This window comes from Piliocolobus tephrosceles, chromosome 12, assembly GCF_002776525.5.
Source record: "Piliocolobus tephrosceles isolate RC106 chromosome 12, ASM277652v3, whole genome shotgun sequence".
Classification (NCBI taxonomy): Eukaryota; Metazoa; Chordata; class Mammalia; order Primates; family Cercopithecidae; genus Piliocolobus; species Piliocolobus tephrosceles.
The window spans coordinates 102,273,932-102,294,853 of NC_045445.1; the positions used below are offsets into that span (position 1 = coordinate 102,273,932).

Sequence of the window (20,922 nt, forward strand, 5' to 3'; positions counted from 1 at the left end):
ATCCGTTTACTAATGGGCACTTGGGTTAATTTCACATCTTGGCTTTTGTAAATAATGCTGTAACGAACATAGCCAGTTCAAACGTTTATCTGTTACTTTGGGGTGCTAAGGACTTCTCTGGGCACCGTGCCTTTAGAAGGAAGATTTATCTGACCGGGTGCGGTGACTCATGCCTGTAATCCCATCACTTCGGGAGGCCGAGGCGGGCAGATCACAAGGTCAGGAGACTGAGACCATCCTGGCCAACATGGTGAAACCCTATCTCTACTAAAAATACAAAAATTAGCTGTGCATGGTGGCACATGCCTGTAATCCCAGCTACTCTGGAGGCTGAGGCAGGAGAATCGCTTGAACCAGGAGTCGGAGGTTGCAGTGAGCTGAGATAATGCCACGGCACTCCAGCCTGGCAACAGAGTGAGACTCTGTCTCAAAAAAAAAAAGAAGGAAGATTTATTAAGGCGACACTGATAGATCTCCTAAGAATAATCTTGTTCTGAATGAAGAGATTTTAGATAATTCTGACTTTTCTAATTTTGTGTGTGTATGTGTGTGAGAGAGAGATGCTTTTGTTGTTTCTAATGAGCAAGTAATTTTGCAATGTAAAAAATTGTACCATTTTAATTTCAGGCTTTAGAAAAGGATGATTTTTTTCAGGACAACTATGCCTTCAACCCTCCAAACTCATTTTCTTGATTACTAACAATATTCCTGCGTTTCTACAAATAGGGAACTTCCTTGTTTTACAGACAAGGAAGCCCGAGCCCAAAGGAAAGTGGCTTGTCCCTAGTCTCCCTGCCAGCTGGGGACAGAGCTGGGACTAGACCCAGGTCTCCTGCCTCCCTCCTGCGCCAGTGCCCTTTCTGACCAGCCGCGCCTTTGCAACACTGTCCAGCTCACAGAGAGGACCGATTTTGCCTCTGCAAAAACAATATTCATTGCCTTTCCCCCTGAAAGCTTCTGTTAGACTAATAGCCCCTTAGATAGAAGAAGCAAAGGGAGGGCAAGGGAGGAGTTGGAGGGTGAGCTGAAACTGGCTGGAAGAAGAGGCAGAGGCAGGGCTGACAACATGGGAATGAGGGGGTAGCTTGAAGAGAGCCGGCTGGAGGAGGATGAGGGCTCAGCGACCCACACACATAAAAATAAGTACAGAAGAGAGTGACCTTCCATTGCTGTTCCCATGGCAAATGCATCTGATTTTTTTTTTTTTTAACTAAAAGTAACATCTGAGGAGCCATGATGGGCTGGGGTTTTGCCAGACTCAAAGTGCTTTATTGGTTTCTGCACGCTGCAAGGTCGCCCTCCCCTCACTGAGCAGCAGGGGACTTTTATAGACACATGCTTTGTCTCGGGAGGAATGCACGGTTAAAATGGACCATTTCATGTTCTAGACTGGAGTGAATCTGGTAATGTCTGAAAAAATGCCAGAGAATGTGCCTTAGAATTTCACTCGGGCCCATCTGAATCCTTAGCATTTATGTGGTCTGAGAAGTCAGTCCACCTTTGAGTGTCTTACCTGTGTGGCTGGGCTGGGTTGTCTTCTTAAGTGGTAGAAAGCCGAGAGCAACCTTGGAGCAACTGAAGAAAATGAAACATGGAGGAAATGCACGACATCATGAAAAGAAAATCAGGCTGGACATGGTGGCTCATGCCTGTAATCCCTGCACTTTGACAGGCCAAGGTAGGAAGATTGCTTGAGGCCAGGAGGTCTTGAACTCCTGGCAACATAGTGAGATCCTTTCTCTACTATTTCTACTACTACTAATAAGTAATCAGCGAGCCCCACTGCTTGTTAAAGCTCTGCTCACAGCCCACAGCAGTGATCACTCGGTATCTAGAACCGTGACACACCACAAAATAGTCTAGTGGCTATGAACTGAAGCAGGGGAAATTTCCCAAGTAGACAAATACGTTACATACACTTTTCTTTCCCTTTCCACTTGTCTTTCCCCGTCACACTCTGTGAATGTCTCCACCATCTCCTGCTGCCTGGACCCCTTGAAGCCTCCCCATGGGCAACCTACCCCGGAACCCTCTCCCCAAGTTTCAAATGACCCTCTTCTCAACCTTAAAGTAGACTTGACTTGCTCTCCCTTGGAAGTGCACTTTAGAATTCTGTCTTAGAGCTGGGCATGGTGGCTCACACCTGTAATCTCAGCATTTTGGGAAGCTGAGGCAGGTGGATCACCTGAGGTCAGGAGTTTGAGACCAGCCTGGCCTACATGGTAAAACCCCATTTCTACTAAAAATACAAAAATTAGCCAGGTGTGGTGGTTGTGTGCCTATAATTGCAGCTGCTCAGGAGACTAAGGCATGAGAATAGCTTGAACCCAGGAGGCGAAGGCTGCAGTGAGCCAAGATGGTGCCACTGCACTTCAGCCTGGGTGACAGAGCAAGACTGTCTCAAAAAAAAAAAAAAAAGATTCTGCTTTGGGCCTCAAGAACACATGATGATATTATCTCTACATTCTGCTCTGCTGTTCCTCATTTTCTTCTGTTTTTATACTATGCTCTTGGAACCTGTTCTAATAATTATACCTGATAAACTCAAGCCATGAAGATTCTGGACCACCCCAGATATAAGATGCTCTCAAATGAGATCAGAATAGTCATCACAGCTAAGCCTCTGGAATCTGGAGGCCTATCAGGAGCTAATGCTTCCAAGCATAAAAGAGATAATGATTTTGATGTGGACGCTTTACCCTGACCCTGGAAAGTTCTGTATGGAATGATCCCCAGAATTATTGCTGGCATTGATTGAAACAACAGATCAGATATCTTACAATGTTCGTCTTCATGAAATTGTTCAACTTCAGTGAGGAGACTAGAAAAGTTGAAGAACGCAATGGTTTGTTGGTTCCGAAGTGAAAAACCAGTCTCAATCATTCCTCAACAAACTAAAAATAGAGCTACCATATGATCCAGAAATTCCACTGCTGGGTATATACCCAAAAGAAAGGAAATCAGTATATCGAAGAGATAATCAATGATACTTGATTACCCAGTAACATGCAGAAGAGCATTGACCATCTCCCTCCCTTTTTCTTCAATCATTACTGCATTTCAGGGATCATGAGATGATTTACTAAGAGCTGTTCACCTTTGGTTTTATGTTCTCAGGGAAAATGGATTGGAAAGCATTTGAAGAAATATGGCTTATAGGTAAACAATTGTTTGTAATATATTCTTCAGGAGGAGAAAACTTACCATCTTTAATGTCAACTTGGAAGCAAATATTTAGCATTCCAAAATGTTCCTATAGTGGTGGCTTTTAAAAAGTGGAAATAATGTGAATATATCCTACTAGAGCTGAAATTTAGAAAAAAGAAAAATCATACAAATAAAAAATCTAAGACAGTGATTGTCTGAACTACAACTTGCATCTGATCTGATTGAAATGATCTGTCTTGTTGTACCAGTGAGATAATACAATGTTCCTTTCCTCACTATTCATTTGGTGCTGTAATTAAGGTAGGACTGAATAGTGATGAGTGGAAACTTACTATTGTCAATGCTTTCATGATGAGTCTGTGGGAAATATGAACCACAGCATAGCCTGGAAAAAGGCAAACATGACTTTAACAGATTGGAAACATTAGTGATGGATGAAAGGACAATTGGTTTCCAATTATGCCTGGTTGTACTCATTTCTGTTTCCACTGATTGTGACAAATATATACTATAGGATTTGGTGGGAAGCACTTCATTTTTTTTTTTTTGTAGCTCAATAAATAAATATACAGTATTTAATGGGGAATGTTTCTTTCTTACAAAGTCCCCAAATTAAAATTCACTCAGTTCATTAACAATTTGGAATTTTATCTTGTTCTGGTAATCACAACGTCACAGGCAAGATTAGCTATTTTATCATAGCATTTGGATGGTAAATGTAAGCTTTTTAAAAGTTAGAACTGCACAAAGAAAGCCCTAGTGATTATGAACTGTAATATAGTGAACTTCTGGGTTTTTTTTTTTAAATCACAAATTGTCTTGGTGCATTAGCAATATGTCAGCTGCAATTACAGTGGAAATGGCACCCTGACTTAAAATGAAGTGCTATTTCCTTTCCTTAAAAGATTTACTTGAGTATGAAGAGAGCACACTGTTAAGTACTCTGAGTTTGCATTCAGGTCTGTGAGTTGCCTACCTAATGGATGCCCACACAGCATGTTTTAGCTGTACTTTTCTCTGTCAGTTATGTACAAGTCATTATGTGCTTCCTATATATAGTATTTGATAGTTATTGATTTGCATATAATCTGTTGAATTAATTTTTAAAGTATAAAGTGCATTAATGTAATACTAACAATTAAAAAATAATATCTTGAATTTATATGGCATAAGATTCTTATATGTCTGTTTACCTACTGGTTATATTCAGCCAAAACCTGGTCCTCCTCCTCCTGTCTTCTCTAACTCAGTTAATGCCATCACCAACCACCCAGTTTCCCAAGACAAACGCTGGGCACAAAGATTCTTTTTCTCCCCTTATTGCCTCATCCAGTTCATTATCAAGTCTGATCAATTCTATACCTCTTCAATATCACTCAGCTGTGTCCTCTTCCCTCCATTTCTGTTGCCACTTTCTTATTTCAACCCAGCACCATCTCATGTCCAGACTCTTGCAAAAGCCTCTTGACTGGTCTCTGCCTCCAGGGTTATTCCCACATTGTTCTCCTGTAAATCCAAATTTCTCATCATAGTCCGCCAATTCATAACCTACCTCTTTCTCCTCTCTTGCCTGACATCCTGGGCTAATTCTCCCCACTTCTCATTCCCCCTTACTCCTACTCCTCTTTTTCATGGTTTTGGTTAAATGAGCCCCCCTCCTGGAAACCATCCTTCTCTCTTTCCCTTCACCCCAGGACTTCCTTCGCCCACAGGTAGCATTTGTTACATTGTGCTGTAATTGCCAATTTACTTGCCTGACTTTCAAACTAGATTATGAGCACCTTGAAGGGAAAGAGTGGGTTGTTTTGTAGTTTGTATTTCTGGGGCCTAGCACATCTCTTATCATTTTGAGTGTGTAATAAATATTTGCTTAATAAGCAAGTGAATACCCAATATACTTCATCCATAATGTTCCCTGTTTGTTACCTTTAAGTCAGTGTGACACAAAAATAAATACATAGGCTGGGCATGGTGGCTCACGCCTGTAATCTCAGCACTTTGGGAGGCTGAGGGGGGCGGATCACTTGAGCTCAGAAGCTCAAGACCCATCTGAGCAACATGATGAAATCCCATCTCTACTAAAAGCGCAAAAATTAGATGGGTGCGGTGGCACATTCCTGTGGTCTTGGCTACTGGGGAGGCTGTGGTGGGAGGATTGCCTGAGCCTGGGGGGAGGAGGTTGCAGTGAGCCAAGATCATTCCACTGTACACCAGAGCAAGACCTCATCTCAAATAAATAAATAAATAAAGTCTCTGCCCCTGGTTCTGGCACAGAGCTTCTAAAACGCTTGTAATTTCCTGAGCCATGGGGTGCTAGGTGCATCCTTTCGTTCCAATATTTGGTCTTTGATCCTGGTTCCTGACACAAAGGTCCTAAATCCCTTGGAATTTCCTGGGTGATAGGAGTATATTTTGATCTTATGAGGTGACTCTTGGTGAGTTCCTGGTTAGGAGTTGGTTACCAGAAAAGCCAAGCCATGATTAGATGCTTGGAACCTTCAGCCTTACCCCCATCCTCTGGGGAGTGGAGAGGGCCTGGAGATTGAGTTAATAATCAATCATGCCTACATGATGAAGCCACCATTAAAATGCCTAAAGTATATGGCTCAGAGAGCTCCTGGATTGGTGAACATATCCACATGCTGGGAAAGTGACATACCCCAACTCCCACTGGGACAGAAGCTCCTGTACTCAGTTTCTTCCAGATCTTACCCCATGTACCCCTTCAACTGGCTGTTCCTCTGTATCCTTTATTATATCCTTTATAATAAACTGGTACATGCAAGTGGTTCCTTGAGTTCGGTGAGCTGTCATAGCAAATTATTATTATTATTATTTGAGATGGAGTCTTACTCTGTCATAGCAAATTATTATTATCATTATTATTATTATTATCATTATTATTTGAGATGGAGTCTCACTCTGTCACCCAATCTGGAGTGCAGTGGCATGATCTCTGCTCACTGCAACCTCCCAGGTTCAAGCGATTCTCCTGCCTCATCCTCTTGAGTAACTGGGACTACAGGTGCATTCCACCACGCCTGGCTAATTTTTTCTTATTTTTAGTAGAGACGGGATCTCACCATGTTGGACAGGCTGGTCTTGAACTCCTGACTTCAAGTGATCCGCCCACCTCGGCCTCCCAAAGTGCTGGGATTATAGGCATGAGCCACCACACCCAGCCTATAGCAAATTATTGAACCTGTGGGAACCTTCAATATGTAGTCAAGTTGGGTAGAAGTGTGGGCCATCTGGGGACCCATTTCTCATGATTGGCATGTGAAGTAGGGGCAGTTTTGTGGGACTGAGCCTTCAATTATGGTGTCTGCACTAACTCCAGGTGGTTAATGTCAGAATTTAATTGTAGGATACCCAGTTGGTATGCAGAGAGTTGAAGAACTGGTTGGTGTTGAAAACCTTTCACACATCGGTATCAGAGTGAAGCGTGAGAGTAAAGAATCAGGGTTTCCCTTTTTAGTAAGTGCAAACTTGTTCTAAAGCGAAGGCAAAGTTGACAGGACAAATGGTGCTGGGTGCGTGTTGGGAGACAATTCTCCACAGGTCTTTGGTGTTCCCGTACATCTTACAAGCAGAGGCACTGACTGCTTTTGTTCCAGACTAACTTTTCCAGAATATTTATATAGCAAACAGCCTTAGAAGATAGAAATAATGTCTCCCTTCTTATATAGCAAACAGCCTTGGAAGATAGAAATAATGTCTCCCTTCAGAGCAAAGGGCAGGTTTTTTGATTGTCCCATTATAGCAAAGATAATATCTCCCTCTAGAGCAGGGGTGTCCAATCTTTCGACTTCCCTGGGCCACAGTGGAAAAAGCAGAAATGTCTTGGGCCACACAGAAAACACACTAACACTAACCACAGCTGATGAGCAAAAGAAAAAAAAAATCACAAAAAGCCCTCAAGTTTTAAGAAATTTTATGAACTTGTGTTAGGCCACATTCAAAGCTGTCTCAGGCTGCATGCGGCCCATGGGCCATGTGCTAGAAAAGCTTGCTCTAGAGCAAAGGTCAAGTATGCTTACTGACCGTTATAAAAGATATGAGCTCCCTAAGCTTAGGGTCCCACTCCTATAATGCAACCCACACACATGCAGGTGTCATCTGATCCTCTTTGTGTTGCCCTGTAAGAATTAGGCTTAGGGAAGCAGCACAAATACTGATGCTCTGGCTACTGCTATTGCTGTGAGGAATGAACTGTCCTTATCCTATGTCTCTAACCCCAGAGTCTCATGTCTTCACTAGCATCTATAAAACTATGCTAAGCTAACTTGTTTGTTTCTGAGTAAAATCTTATGGACTGGATAAAGAAAATGTGGTATATATACACCATGGAATACTATGCAACCATAAAAAAGAACGAAATCATGTCCTTTGCAGGGACATGGATGGAGCCAGAGGCCACTATCCTTAGCAAATTAATGCAGGAACCGAAAACTAAATTCCAAATGCTTCCACTTATAAGTGGGAGCTAAATGATGAAAACACATGGATACATAGAGGGGAATGACACACACGGGGGCTTATAGGAGGGTGGAGGTTGGGAGGAGGAAGGAGATTAGGAAAAATTACCAGTGTAGACTGGGCTTAATAGCTGGGTGATGAAATAACTGTACAACAACTCCCATGACACAAGTTTACCTATGTAACAAACTTGGATATCCTGCACATCTACCCATGAACTTAAAATAAAAGTTAAAAAAAAAAAATCTTAGACCTTTCACAGTTCTTGAAGGTACTAACTTGGGAGAACATAATCTATAGACACATTTGTAGCCAGGATATCAAGTTTCCTAGAAAAGGTAGAATTGTCAGTATGTGTCATGACAGTGGTCATGATCATATATTGGGAATATGAGTTTGATTATATGAAAAAAATAAGTTGCCTGATTAACCTTACAGACCACCTTCCTCAGAGGCTAAGCAGGTAACATAACTGAGTGATATGGGCTGAGATGAAATCATCTACACAGTCCAGCCAATTGTTGCCTCAATTAAATGAGGACCACTTTTTAGCAGATCTTCCAAGTGAATGAAGCCTGAAATACAGATTTTTATGTGAAAGTTCCAATTAATAAAGGTTGAAGACTAACTTACTTTTTAAATAACATGCTTTACATTAAGCTAAACAAAAACCCACTGCTATGTGCCACCTCTGCATCAGACAAATGGAAAATTGCCCAGGTCTCTTAAGCCCCTGCCCACAGGAAATAAGCAAGTGGAAATTAAGGCCCATATACAGCCACCAATCAAGCCAAGGTAGACCAGGACCTGCATCCTAACTCCCTGTCTCCATGATAAGACCGTAAGACTATTCATCCTCCTCTTTCCTCTTCCACACACGGTCTCTTGTTGCTCACTTTCTTCGTACTCATCTTTCTCTAATTATAGCCTTTATTTGTGTTTATATACCCATTTCACCCATGTTAATTCATGGTATTTTCAAAAAAATCATTAAGACAGAATCATAAATAATAATATCTAACATTTGCTGAGCACTTAATTGTGTATGAAGCAATATAGCAAGCAATTTGCATACATTATTGTCTTAGTTTGGGGTGTATAACAAAGTGCCATAGACTGGGTAGCTTATAAACAACAGAAATTTATTCCCACAGTGCTGGAGGTTAGAAATAGATCAGGCATGGGTTCTGGGGAGGGTCCTCTTCCGGGTAGCAGACTACTGATTCCCCCTTGTAGCTTCACATCGCAGAAAGAGAATTAGAGAGCTCTTTAGGGACTATTTTATAAGGGCACTAATCCCTTTCATGAGGGCTTCATCCTCAGGACCTAATCCCCTCCCAAAGGCTCATCTCCTCATACCGTCACAATGGAGGTTAGGATTTCAACATCTGAATTTTGGGGGGACATAAACATTTAGTCCATGACACTTAACTCATTTAAGTCTCATAACAATCCTTTTGGAATAGTGTCCCTATTTTACAGTTGAGAAAAAAATAGTTTGGGAAGGTGGTTGCTGAGGGCTGGAGATGGGAGGGAATGAGAAATCCTTGTTTAATGCATATCAATTTTCAGTTTGGGTAAATGAAAAGAGTTCTGGGAATTTATTGCACAACCATGTGAACACACTAAACACGATTGAACTGTACACTTAAACACGGCTAAAAGGGTACTATGATAGTTGCATAGTTCAACAGATTGAATCATCAAGAGATTTAATATTTGTCTGATATATCTGGGACAATTTTTTTAATGATTAAGAAGGTAAATGTTATGTTATCTGTATTTTACCACAATTTTTTTGTTCGTTTGCTTTTTGAGACAGAGTTTCACTCTTGTTGCCCAGGCTGGCGTGCAATGGTGGGATCTCAGCTCACCACAACCTCCGCTTCACGGGTTCAAGCGATTCTCCTGCTTCAACCTCCTGAGTAGCTGGGATTACAGGCATGTGCCACCATGCCTAGCTAATTTTGGATTTTTATTAGAGATGGAGTTTCTCCATGTTGGTCAGGCTGGTCCCGAACTCCCGACCTCAGGTGATCCGCCTGCCTCAGCCTCCCAAAGTGCTGGGATTACAGGCATGAGCCACCACGCCCGGCCTTACCACAATTTTTAAAATAAATAAATACTCCCTACAAGTTAAAAAGGCTGGAAGCATCTACAGCAAAATGGAAGCAATGATTATATTTAGAGAGCACAAATGGAACAGTTGTTATATTTAGAGGTACTATTGGGGTGCATCTTATCTGGTATACCTTTCTCTATTTACAAATTTACAATAATAAACATAAAAATAGTTGAGGGGAGTGAAAGGGTTGATACTGTGTGAAATGCCCCACGGGGCACACCAACATGTCCATTTCTGGAACCGTCTTCTCATTTGTTTCCCAGCTCCTGCTGTGCCCTTCACATCACTGTTCACAACCAGCCATCTGGGTAGGTTGATTGGCTTTCTAATGACTGTTAGTCTACAATAGCCCAGAAGAAATAAAGTTGTTGTGGTTACTTTTAGCAATCTATAAACCCATTTAACAATCCAACTTATATAATCTCATCATGTCCAGTAGCTAAGGGTCACGGCTCTGGGCTTTTATGTCCCCACTTTGCTCAGGGCCCTACAACTCTGTCCCCACAAACAATCAAATAATATACTTTGGCCGGGTCCACAAATATGTATTGAGCAATGCCTATCCACAAAACAGGAACCAAGAGTGTTTCCCGAGGCAAACTCACATCTCTTTTGGGAGGTCGCAGGGGGAGTCCTTTGGCCCCCCCTTCCTTGGGTTCCAGATCAAGATGAAAGAGACGAGCCCAAGTTATGGCTGTGAGATCACAGATTGCCCTGTGGGTGATGCTGAAAATGTTGGATAGGAGAGGAAGAGAAATCCTAGTAACTTTGTAGACCAGACTCATCTCATATTAATGAGGGATTCCTACGTTTGGCAGGCATTGGCCAATTTAGGTTAGAGTTTGGGATTTCAGCTTCCAATGTGTATGTATACATAAGGATCATTAGGTAATAAGTGCACATAAGAAAGTATTATTGCAAAGTGGAGGAAGCTATTGCAATAGGGAGGATGCTCCTGACCATAAGATCTGTGAGAATCCCCCATAAAATGTATTTTAATACATGCAGTTTATCAGCATCACATACTGTCCAGAATTATCTAAAATTATTTTATTGTCAATCTTTGTAACATACCTATGAATATGTTTAATCACACAGTTGAAAGGTTTGAGGTATATAAAGATAATGAGATGTGTCCAAAACTCTCTCTTATTCAGCAATAGATCAGAGGATGGAATTTAAGCTTTCTTACTAATATTGAAAACACACCAGTCGGGCATGGTGGCTCATGCCTATAAGGATTGCTCGAGCCCAGGAGTTTGAGATCAGCCTGGGACACATGGCGAGACTCCATCTATACAAAAAATACAAAAATTAGCCAGGTGTGGTGGCGTGCCTGTGGTCCCAGCTACTTGGGAGGCTGAGGCAAGAGGATCACTTGAGCCCAGGAGGTTGAGGCTGCAGTGAGCTGTGTTTGCACCACAGCACTCCAGTCTGGGTGACCCAGGAAGACCCTGTTTCAAAACAAACAAACAAACAAACAACAACAACAACAAAAACCACACACACACACTGAATAGAACAGAGGGGAGATAGCCAGATTTGGTAGCATTAATAATTGAGACAATGCAACAGTGCTAAAATCTCTTGCTCTAGATACCAGATATTATGCTATTATATTTGAGTAACTTTATTTTTCCAGGAGAGTCTCAAATTTAAATATTCTGTCCTGCTATCAGAATATGAATATTTGACTTCATACAATTTTTAGTTTGTTAATACTGTCATAATACCACTGGACTTGTCAAAACATCTGTACGTATTTCATCGTAACAAATTACAGGCAGCTCTTGTATTGCAAACTGTGCACAGCAATCTTAATAACCAGTAAGAATAATTATAATTGTTCTGTGACCTTGACAAATTATTGTTAAAAACATCAAAATTTATCTTCCTGTCACTAAGAAGTGTAAAGGGAAACAGAAATAGTATAATTCATGTTTATTTAGTGCATTGCAATTTAAAACATTAGACACACTGAGAATTAGAGTGTTTCATTTCTTTGTAAAAAGTTATCAAAAGTAGGCCAGGGGCGGTGGCTCGCGCCTGTAATCCCAACACTTTGAGTGGCTGAGGTGGGCAGGTCACTTGAGGCCAGGAGTTCTAGACCAGCCTGGCCAACACGGTGAAACCCCATTTCTACTAAAAATGCAAAAATCAGCCAGGCATGGTGGCACGCGCCTGTAATTCCAACTACTCAGGAGGCTGAGGCAGGAGAATCCCTTGAACCTGGGAGGTAGAGGTTGCAGTGAGCCGAGATCGCGCCACTGCACTCCAGCCTGGGTGGCAGAGAAAGACTCTGTCTCAAAAAAAAAAAAAAAAAAAAGTAGTTTGAGCAGTGCTTGCCTCCTTCTTTTCATAGTATAACTTACAACATGGAGCAAGCACCTTTTCTATCCCTTCGCAAATTGTCGTACTCCTTTCTAAGTCTGAACCAGCTTCCAACATTTTGTTCTTTGCAGTATCTCTGGGAGTTCCTTTAATGTAAAGTTTTTGCTGGCATCACTCTCTTGTAGACATCTTTTCAGCACCACCATTTTCCTCATTTGTGAGTTACATAAGTTCCCCTTCACTAAGTTCTTCTGGCTGCATAAGAATCTCTTGAGAATGGAGGCAGGGTCAACATTCCCACAGTCAGCTTTTTCTTCTATAACTCCATTTATGTTTGATGCAAATTTAACTTCCAGTACAGTAGTTTCCCCTTATCCATGGTTTCACTTTCCATGGTTTCAATTAACTGCAATCAACTGCAGTCTGAAAATATTAAATGGAAACTTACAGAAATAAACAAGTTTTAAATTGTGAATCTTTCTGAGTAGAGCAATTAAATATTGAGCCATCCTACTCCATCCCACCCGGAGGTGAATCATCCCTTTGCTCAGCAGGTCCACGCTAAGTTTGACCTACCATCTGTTAGTCACTAGTCAACGTCTTAGTTATGAGATGGAAAAATATTAGTAGATAGAGAGTTCGGTATTACCTGCAGTTTCAGGCATCCACTGGGAATCCTGGAAGGTATCACCCTCAGATAAGTGGGGGCTACTGTACATCTAAACTGTGCAAAGCAAGGACTAACTGTAGCAAAAGCATGCGATTCCATTGCCTCTCACAATTTTGAGTAAACAAGTGTTTCCCCAGAATTAGTGTCAGAGTTTAGTTTGTACAAATAACGATCATGGGATGACCCAAGGTGTCCCTAGAATGCTTACACAAGTGCCCTTCCACCCCGCATGAGAGGGAAGATGGTTTGGGGTTATGACCAAGGCCCTTAGATACCTGGGACTAAACACTCTTAAGGGAGAGAAAAGCGCCACATTCAAAACCTGCTCCTGAAAAGACTGGTGGAAGTAGACCAGGCATGGTGGCTCACGCCTATAATCCTAGCACTTTGGGAGGCCGAGGTGGGTGGATTCCTTAAGCTCAGGAGTTCGAGACGAGCCTGGGCAGCATGGTGAAACCCTGTCTCTACAAAAATATGCAAAAATTAGCCAGGCATGGTGGGGGCACGCTTGTAGTCCCAGCTACTCGGGAGGCTGAGATGGGTGGATCACTGAGCCCAGGGAGGTCAAGGTTGCAGTGAGCCATGATCCTCCCACTGTACTCCAGCCTGGGCAACAGAGTGAGATCCTGTCTGGGGAAAAAAGAAATTGTAGTGGAAGTAGGAGGGCTCACTTGGGGCAAGTATCTGATGCAGTGACCTGCAGAAGACCCCTGAGAAAACAGTTAGGCCTCAGCCATTGCCTCAAATTTGAATCGTTGATTGCAAAAGCTTCACAGCATTATATTCACCAATCAAGGGCACTTCCTGAGCAGCTGGTCACTCAGGATGTTGCTGAGAAAGGCACTTTGCTCTGCCCAGCAACAGAGGGGGCTGGGACTATTCCAAGCACAGAGAGAGTAGCAGAGAAACACTGCTGAAAGAATCAGTGGAAAAATCATCCAGGAGGGGCTGTTTTTGCATTTCTTTGGCCACTATTCACTGGCCTATGCAATAATTTATAAAGTTCACAGAGCAATACTTGCTCTTTTATTCAACAAATTATTAGTGAGCACCAACTCTGGCCTGCTGTATGCAAAGTCCTTGGATAAGGTGGTGAAGGTCACAGATTTCTTAGGAGGGTAGCCATCAAATGGCTAATGACACAACTGATCATGTCATTTTATCAAGATATTAAAGTAAGTGCCACAAAGGAGATTCACAGGGTGGCATAACAACGTGCAAAGGAGAAGGGGTATTTGGGGAAGATAGCTTTCTAGAGGGGGTAATATTTGAGCTGAACTTTGAATACAATGAAGGTTTTTAACATACCTTTGAATTAAATGAAGTGGATTTAACATACACTGTTGATAATCTGGATCCAGACTTGGCTCTTCTGAGAGCATAGCTACCCCCGATTGACTGCAACCTCACTGGTAGGACCCAGATAATGTTGTTAAATGCAGTCAGACTCCAAGATGTTCTATTCTACTCCCATTAAAATGTAAGGTCCACACAGGCAGAGTCAATGTCTCCTTTGTCCCAGGCAGTACTCCTGGCATAATCATTAGGAATTGCTCCCTGAACACCCAGCTTCCTTAGCGCTTGGCAGAGGGTCTGGGCGTAGCTCTCGTATGGATACTTTACAGTTTCCCAAAGATCCCTAGTGGGACTGAGAACCAGTTGCCCACAGTGATGACCTACTTGATATTGCACCCTTTATTGGCTGCCTTCCCTCCCCTGTCTCACTTCCACACTCCTTTTTTAGTGTTTCCTGAGATCATCTCCCAGATAAACAAATTACTTGCACTCAAACTCTTGTCCCAGGACCTGCTTCTGGGAGAATACAAACTTGGTCAGCTGCCTATGAGAGTACCGTCTTCCTGGCAATGTGCTAAGTATTTGACATAAAGTTGTATTTGACAACTTTAAGAGGTATTCACTGTATTTTCCCATGCCTTACAGATAAGAAATGGAGGCCCTAAGAAGTAAGTAATTGGCTCAAGATCACACAGTAAGTTAATGGTGGAGCTAGGATTCCAAACAAGACAGCCTGACTCTAAAACTGCATCCTTAACCACAATATAAAGTTTTAGGCTTTAGAAACATAATTTTTCCACCAGGTGCAGTGGCTCACACTTGTAATCCCAGCACTTTGGGAGGCCAAGGCTGACGGATCACTTGAGGCCAGGAGTTGAAGACCAGCCTGGCCAACATAGCAAAACCCCCTCTCAATTAAAACACAAAAAATTAGCCGGGTGTGGTGTCGGGCACCTGTAGTCCCAGCTACTCAGGAGGCTGAGGCAGTAGAGTCGCTTGAACCTGGCGGAAGTTGCAGTGAGCCAAGATCATACCACTGCACTCCAGCCTGGGTGATAGAGCAACAAGATCATACCACTGCACTCCAGCCTGGGTGATAGAGCAAGGCTCTGTCTCAAAAAGAGCAAAAAAAAAAAAAAAAAAGAAAAGAAAAGAAAAAAAAAGAAACAATTTTTCAGCTATCAAGGAGCTAACATTAACTTCAAATGCATTCATCAAGTAGCACCAGCAAAAGTCATCTTCATTTGCGAATGCTCTCTGATTTGTACTCACTGTGCTTACTTTTTTTTTTTCTTTTTGAGATGGAGTCTCACTCTGTTGCCCAGGCTGTAGTGCAGTGGTGCGATCTCGGCTCACTGCAACCTCCTACCTCCGAGGTTCAAGGTTCAAGTGATCCTTCTACCTCAGCATCCCTACTAGCTGGGATTACAGGCACATGCCACCACGCCCGGCTAATTTTTGTATTTTTTAGTGGAGAAGGAGTTTCGCCACGTTGGCCAGGCTGGTCTCAAACTCCTGACTCAGGTGATCCACCTGCTTTGGCCCTCCAAAGTGCTGGGATTACAGGCATGAGCCACCGCGCCCAGCCCACTCTGCTTACTTTTAAGGATAATTCGATTTTATTTTTAGTTTTATTTATTTATTTTTGAGATAGGATCTCTCTCTGTCATCCAGGCTGGAGTGCAGTGGTGTGATCATGGCCCACTGCAACCTCAAACTCCTGGGCTCAAGGGATCCTCCTGCCTCAGCCTCCTGAGTAGCTAGGACTTCAGGCTCGCACCACCATGTCCAGATAATTAAATTTTTTTTTGTAGAGATGAGGTCTTGCTATGTTGCCCAGGCTGGTCTCAAACTCCTGGGCTCAAGTGATCCTCCCACCCTGGCCTCCTAAAGTGTGGGGATTACAGGCATGAGCCACCATATCTGGCTGACGATTCTACTTTAGGGCAACCTGGGTTCAATAGTACAGATTACATTCTCGATTCCGCATAAAATATTTTAGGGCAATTATTATCCTCATGGGGAGGGGCACAACTAAGCAAACTGTAACCCAGGTTTCATCCTAATTTTCACAAAATCCAAAGAGTCCAAATGAGTGAATATTTTGAAATTTATAAAAGTTGACCCACATAAAAGCTACAGTATGAGCGTAAATCTTACTCCATATTTAAAGATGAGGTCAGCAAAAGGTGGTTAAAAGGAAAAGAATTTTTTTTTTTATCTGAAAGGTAGAAAATAAAGAACAATCAGTGGGAGCTAAAAATCCAAGTCAGCCGAAGAAGTTCTAAATTGTAACTCCCAGGGTTTTAAGTGTTGAGATGAGTTTTCTTCATGTGAAACAAAAGGAAAATCAGTTAATGAGACTGAAGGTGAAGTGTTATGAATCTGCAGAGAAAGCAAGCTGACAGCCTGATTGGCATATTGAAGGAAAGGTGGAGAATGAATGGAAAATTTATCAGACAAAGTTTACGGTTGCCTTTTTAACCTCAGCCATGAACAGGAGTGAGGATGGAAAAAATGCTTTTCTCTTTAAAATAAATGGCTGAAAATTATGGACAATAATTGTCTGGAAATGGGAAAGATTTGTCCAACTGCTATAAAATCTTGTGATGCATCTGAAGGCAGAAATGAGACAAAATCGTGAAGATAGAATGCCCATAAAGTAGATTCGAGAACTAATGTCTAATGCCTTGAGGTATTCAGCAAGGCACAAGTACTTTGAGGACCTGCCTGGGCTCAATAGAAACATGAATAATTGGGCCCAAAGATTACAGATGCAGGCGTGCATTATTTGAGGATGTTGTCTTATCTCCATTTCTCACTTTCCATTTGGATCCCTAATCTATTGACTAAGTTAGCTTTCAACCATACTCCTTCTTCATCTCATGGTTTGCTGCTTTTTCTGTGAAGTACTTGGTTGAAGTGCTTGATCCCTTGATTACTCCTGTGGCCTCTCCCAGGCAGGTAGCCCCAGAATTCAAACTTTGTCCTCAGTCCTGGATTTGCTCCTAAGGTTTAGACTCCAAATACGAAGGGTGTTAGACAGGTGATAGAACGTCGGGGGATACACGAGTACCAGGGGCCTTCTACAATACAGAGCAGTGATTTGAAAGTCAGGGGACCCATTGATTTTGGCCCAGCCTGCTTTATGTTTACAGCTGTGGCTAGTGCCAGGACAGGCCAATGCCCTTTCTGATCATTCTCCATGGGATATGTAGTGTGAGACTTTTCTTTCTAACTTTAAGTGGATCACAGACCTGTTCTTTGCTGTAACTTAAGGAAATGTTGGACTCAGATAGCCCTAAGGTAGGTCTATTTGTCAGGGTTCTACAAAGAAACAGAACCAATAGGAGATATATATAGATATAAATATAGAGAGATAGACAGATGGATGGATAGATATAGATTAGATAGATGATAGATAGATAGATAGATAGATAGATAGATAGATAGATAGATCGATCAATAGATAGGGATTCACTGTAAGGAATTGACTTATGCAATTATGGAGGCTAAGAAGTCCCATGATATGCAGTGGGCAAGCCGGAGACCCAGAAGAGCTGATGGTGTAGTTCTCATCAGCAAGCAGAAAAAGACCAATGTACCAGCTCAAGCAGTCAGGTGAAGTTCCCTCTTAGTCTTTTTGTTCTATTTAAGTCTTCAATTGATTGGATGAGGCCTGCCCACATTAGGGAGGGTAATGTGCTTTACTCAGTCTACCAATTTTAATCTCATCCAAAGCCACCCTCCTCCAAAAGCACAGACACACCCAGAATAATGTTTGACCAAATGTCGGGGCACCCCATGGCCCAGTCAAGTTGATACATTAGGTTAACCACTACAGTAGGATTATCTTTAGAAGTAAGCAAAGTGAGTATTGCCCCAATTTCTGGGAGACATTCTGGGAGGGCTCCTCACTCCCACCCACCAAAATGCCTATCCCACTGTCCTGTTGGTTCAGGAATGAATCAGAACAAATGAGAGGCTGTTTTGTATGTATGTATGTATTTTTTAACATCGTGTTGCAATGGCCCAGAAGACTGATGAAGAGCTTTCATTTCTGCCCCTGTCTCTTCTGGGCTCTAGAAAGCCTTGTGAATTCAGGATAGAAGCCATGGCTTTTTTGACTCATCAGAAGAGTGAAAAAAAAAAAAAAAAACAAAAACAAAAAACCACCAGACTTAAAAAAAGACAAGAGACAGTCAACCAATAAAATACAGCCAACTTCTGTATATTACAAAATATTATATATTTTTAATAGAAAGTTTTCTCTTACATTGGTACTGAATTCCTGATACTAGTTGTTCCTCTTTCCTCCCAGCAGCTGCCAACTCTTCTCCCTTCACCTGCAACTGCTGCTGGAAAGTGGCCACTGTCAGTCATCAGGAGGCTCCTTCCCATCAATGCTTAAATTAAATGTTAACCAGGATCTTTCATTTAAACAAAGAAAGTATCCAAATGCCTTATGCCTTATCTTACACCTCTTTTACACAACACTTTTGTGGCTAAGTGGTAGCCACGAGAGTGATGAGTTTTGGTAGTTAAAATCCCCGAACTTCTTTGGGTTCCATTTGGAACCAGATTTCAATACAAGTTTGTTTGTTTTGAGACAGGGTCTTGCTCTGTCACCTGGACACCTGGATTGCAGTGGTACCATTGCAGTTCACTGCAGCCTTGACCTCCCAGGCTCAAGCAATCCTCCCACCTCAGCCTCCTGACTAGCTAGGACTACAGGCATGCACCATCATGCCCAGCTAATTTTTAAATTTTTTTTCAGAGACAGGGTCTCTCTATGTTGCTCAGCCTGATCTCAAACTCCTGGACTCAAGTGATCTTCCCAACTTGGTCTCCCAAAGTGCTGGGATTACAGGTGTGAGCCATGGCACCTGGCCCATTACCATTTTAATAATCATTCCTATTATTTTGTGTTTGTTTATTTGTTTGTTTTCCTGTTTTGTTTTATTTCACTTCCAAGCAGTGAGAAGTTCTGTAGAGACAGAGTTGATCATACACCCCAATTTCTCAAGGACAGCGTCAATTTATGACTATTGCCCTGGCTTATTTGTTAATGACACCTCTTTTTACTCTCTAAAGTCTCCCGGTTTGGATGATAAGTCATATGTCCACCCTACAAATAGTGGCCATTTGGAACAGTTTAATGGTAATTTAGTCTCATTGGTAAACGGTAAGCAGTTCTACCATGTTCCTTTGTGCTTTTCTGAGACAAGATCGGAGCTTTCGCATAGGTGTTTGTGAGTGCCAACGTTAACATCTGAAAGGGGTATCTTCATGGAGTAGTCTCCACTACACCACTTTGAGCACTAGGGGGAATTTCTGTTTACTTGGTTTTAAATAATATAATCTCTTGATCATTCAAATTCCACTCCAAAAGTCTATTCCTAGAATCCAATGTTTTTGTTTTTGTTTTTAGCATAATTTTAATGTAAATTCAGGACTTCTATTTTTTCTTTCCAACTTTATTTTTCATATAAAAGTTTATTTTTCACTGAAATCCTGAAGCCTTGAACTCTGTGAAGAACCTGCATTTCAGCATGTGTTTTTCAGTCTAGACAACAGGTTTCTTTTCTCATTGTCAGTAGGAGTGTCTAATGCTCATTAGACCTCAAGTTGCTGCTCTAGACTATTCATTTAGGTTAGCCTATTTGAATACACCCAAATAGGAGTGTATTCACTGGGAGGCTGAACAATCCTCATTCTTCTAATGCCTATTTGAAGTCATCATTTAATTCATTGTATGGGACCTTTGCCCAAGTGAAAACCTGTGTTTGAGTCAATAGTCATAGAGTGACTCAAAAAAATAGGAAAGAATAAAGGCACCACAGCTAGACAGAAGCTGGACCTGCTGGGGGACACCTGACTGTGGGAAGGGGAAGTTTCCTGGTGCCCTGAGCCCTGGGGAAGGCTGAAGGATGAGTCTTCTTTTTTTAATTTATGCCCCTCTTTTCCTTTTCCTTTCCTTCTCTGACTCACTGTTATTTTTCTTTTCTCCCAACTTCCTGTCTTCTCTGTTCCTTCTGTTCTTCTTGCTTCTTTCTTCTACCTTTTCTTTCTCCTGTTTTTCTCTTGTCCCTTGTCAACCTAAATAACAAATGGAGAGATGCTCTCTAAAAGAAAATGATAGGCCCGGCGCGGTGGCTCAAGCCTGTAATCCCAGCACTTTGGGAGGCCGAGACGGGCGGATCACGAGGTCAGGAGATCGAGACCATCCTGGCTAACACGGTGAAACCCCGTCTCTACTAAAAAATACAAAAAACTAGCCGGACGAGGTGGCAGGCGCCTGTAGTCCCAGCTACTCCGGAGGCTGAGGCAGGAGAATGGCGTAAATCCGGGAGGCGGAGCTTGCAGTGAGCTGAGATCCGGCCACTGCACTCCAGCCTGGGCGACAGAGCGAGACTCCGTCTCAAAAAAAAAAAAAAAAAAAAAAAAAAGAAAAGAAAATGATATTTATTCGGGAATAGGGCATTGCCATAAGAATATGCATGTCATAGTAAGCTATATGGGTTTTCAGGGAGATAAAGGAAGACCAGGTTTTTAAAGGACAAATGAGGAGGATTACATAATTATTTTGAGATAATTATTCCTGGCTACGAGCACCAAGGGTGGTGCCAGTCCAGGGTTGGAGAGACAGTTGCTGAGAAGATATACTAACAGATATATTTTTTTGTGTAAGGTTGCCTTTGTGCAAGGTTGTGGTTTTTGCAGAGCCTTTCTTGGTAGTTTCTGTTATCAAGTGTTTATACATGAGAATCCTCTCTTTATGGCCTTCCTTGGCTCTATTTGTCAGGGTTTCTTTTTTTTTTTTTTTTAATTTAATTTAATTTAATTTATTTAT

The 20,922-nt window shown here is 42.0% G+C and overlaps 1 non-coding gene across 1 annotated transcript; it reads left to right on the top strand.

The window, feature by feature from the left end:
• Window positions 1-9,313: 9,313 nt before the first annotated feature.
• On the top strand, window positions 9,314-9,381 carry LOC111536446. Its single transcript, XR_002729735.1, has one exon. It is a non-coding gene; the product is annotated as a small nucleolar RNA SNORD77 (small nucleolar RNA).
• The last annotated feature ends 11,541 nt before the right edge of the window (window positions 9,382-20,922 follow it).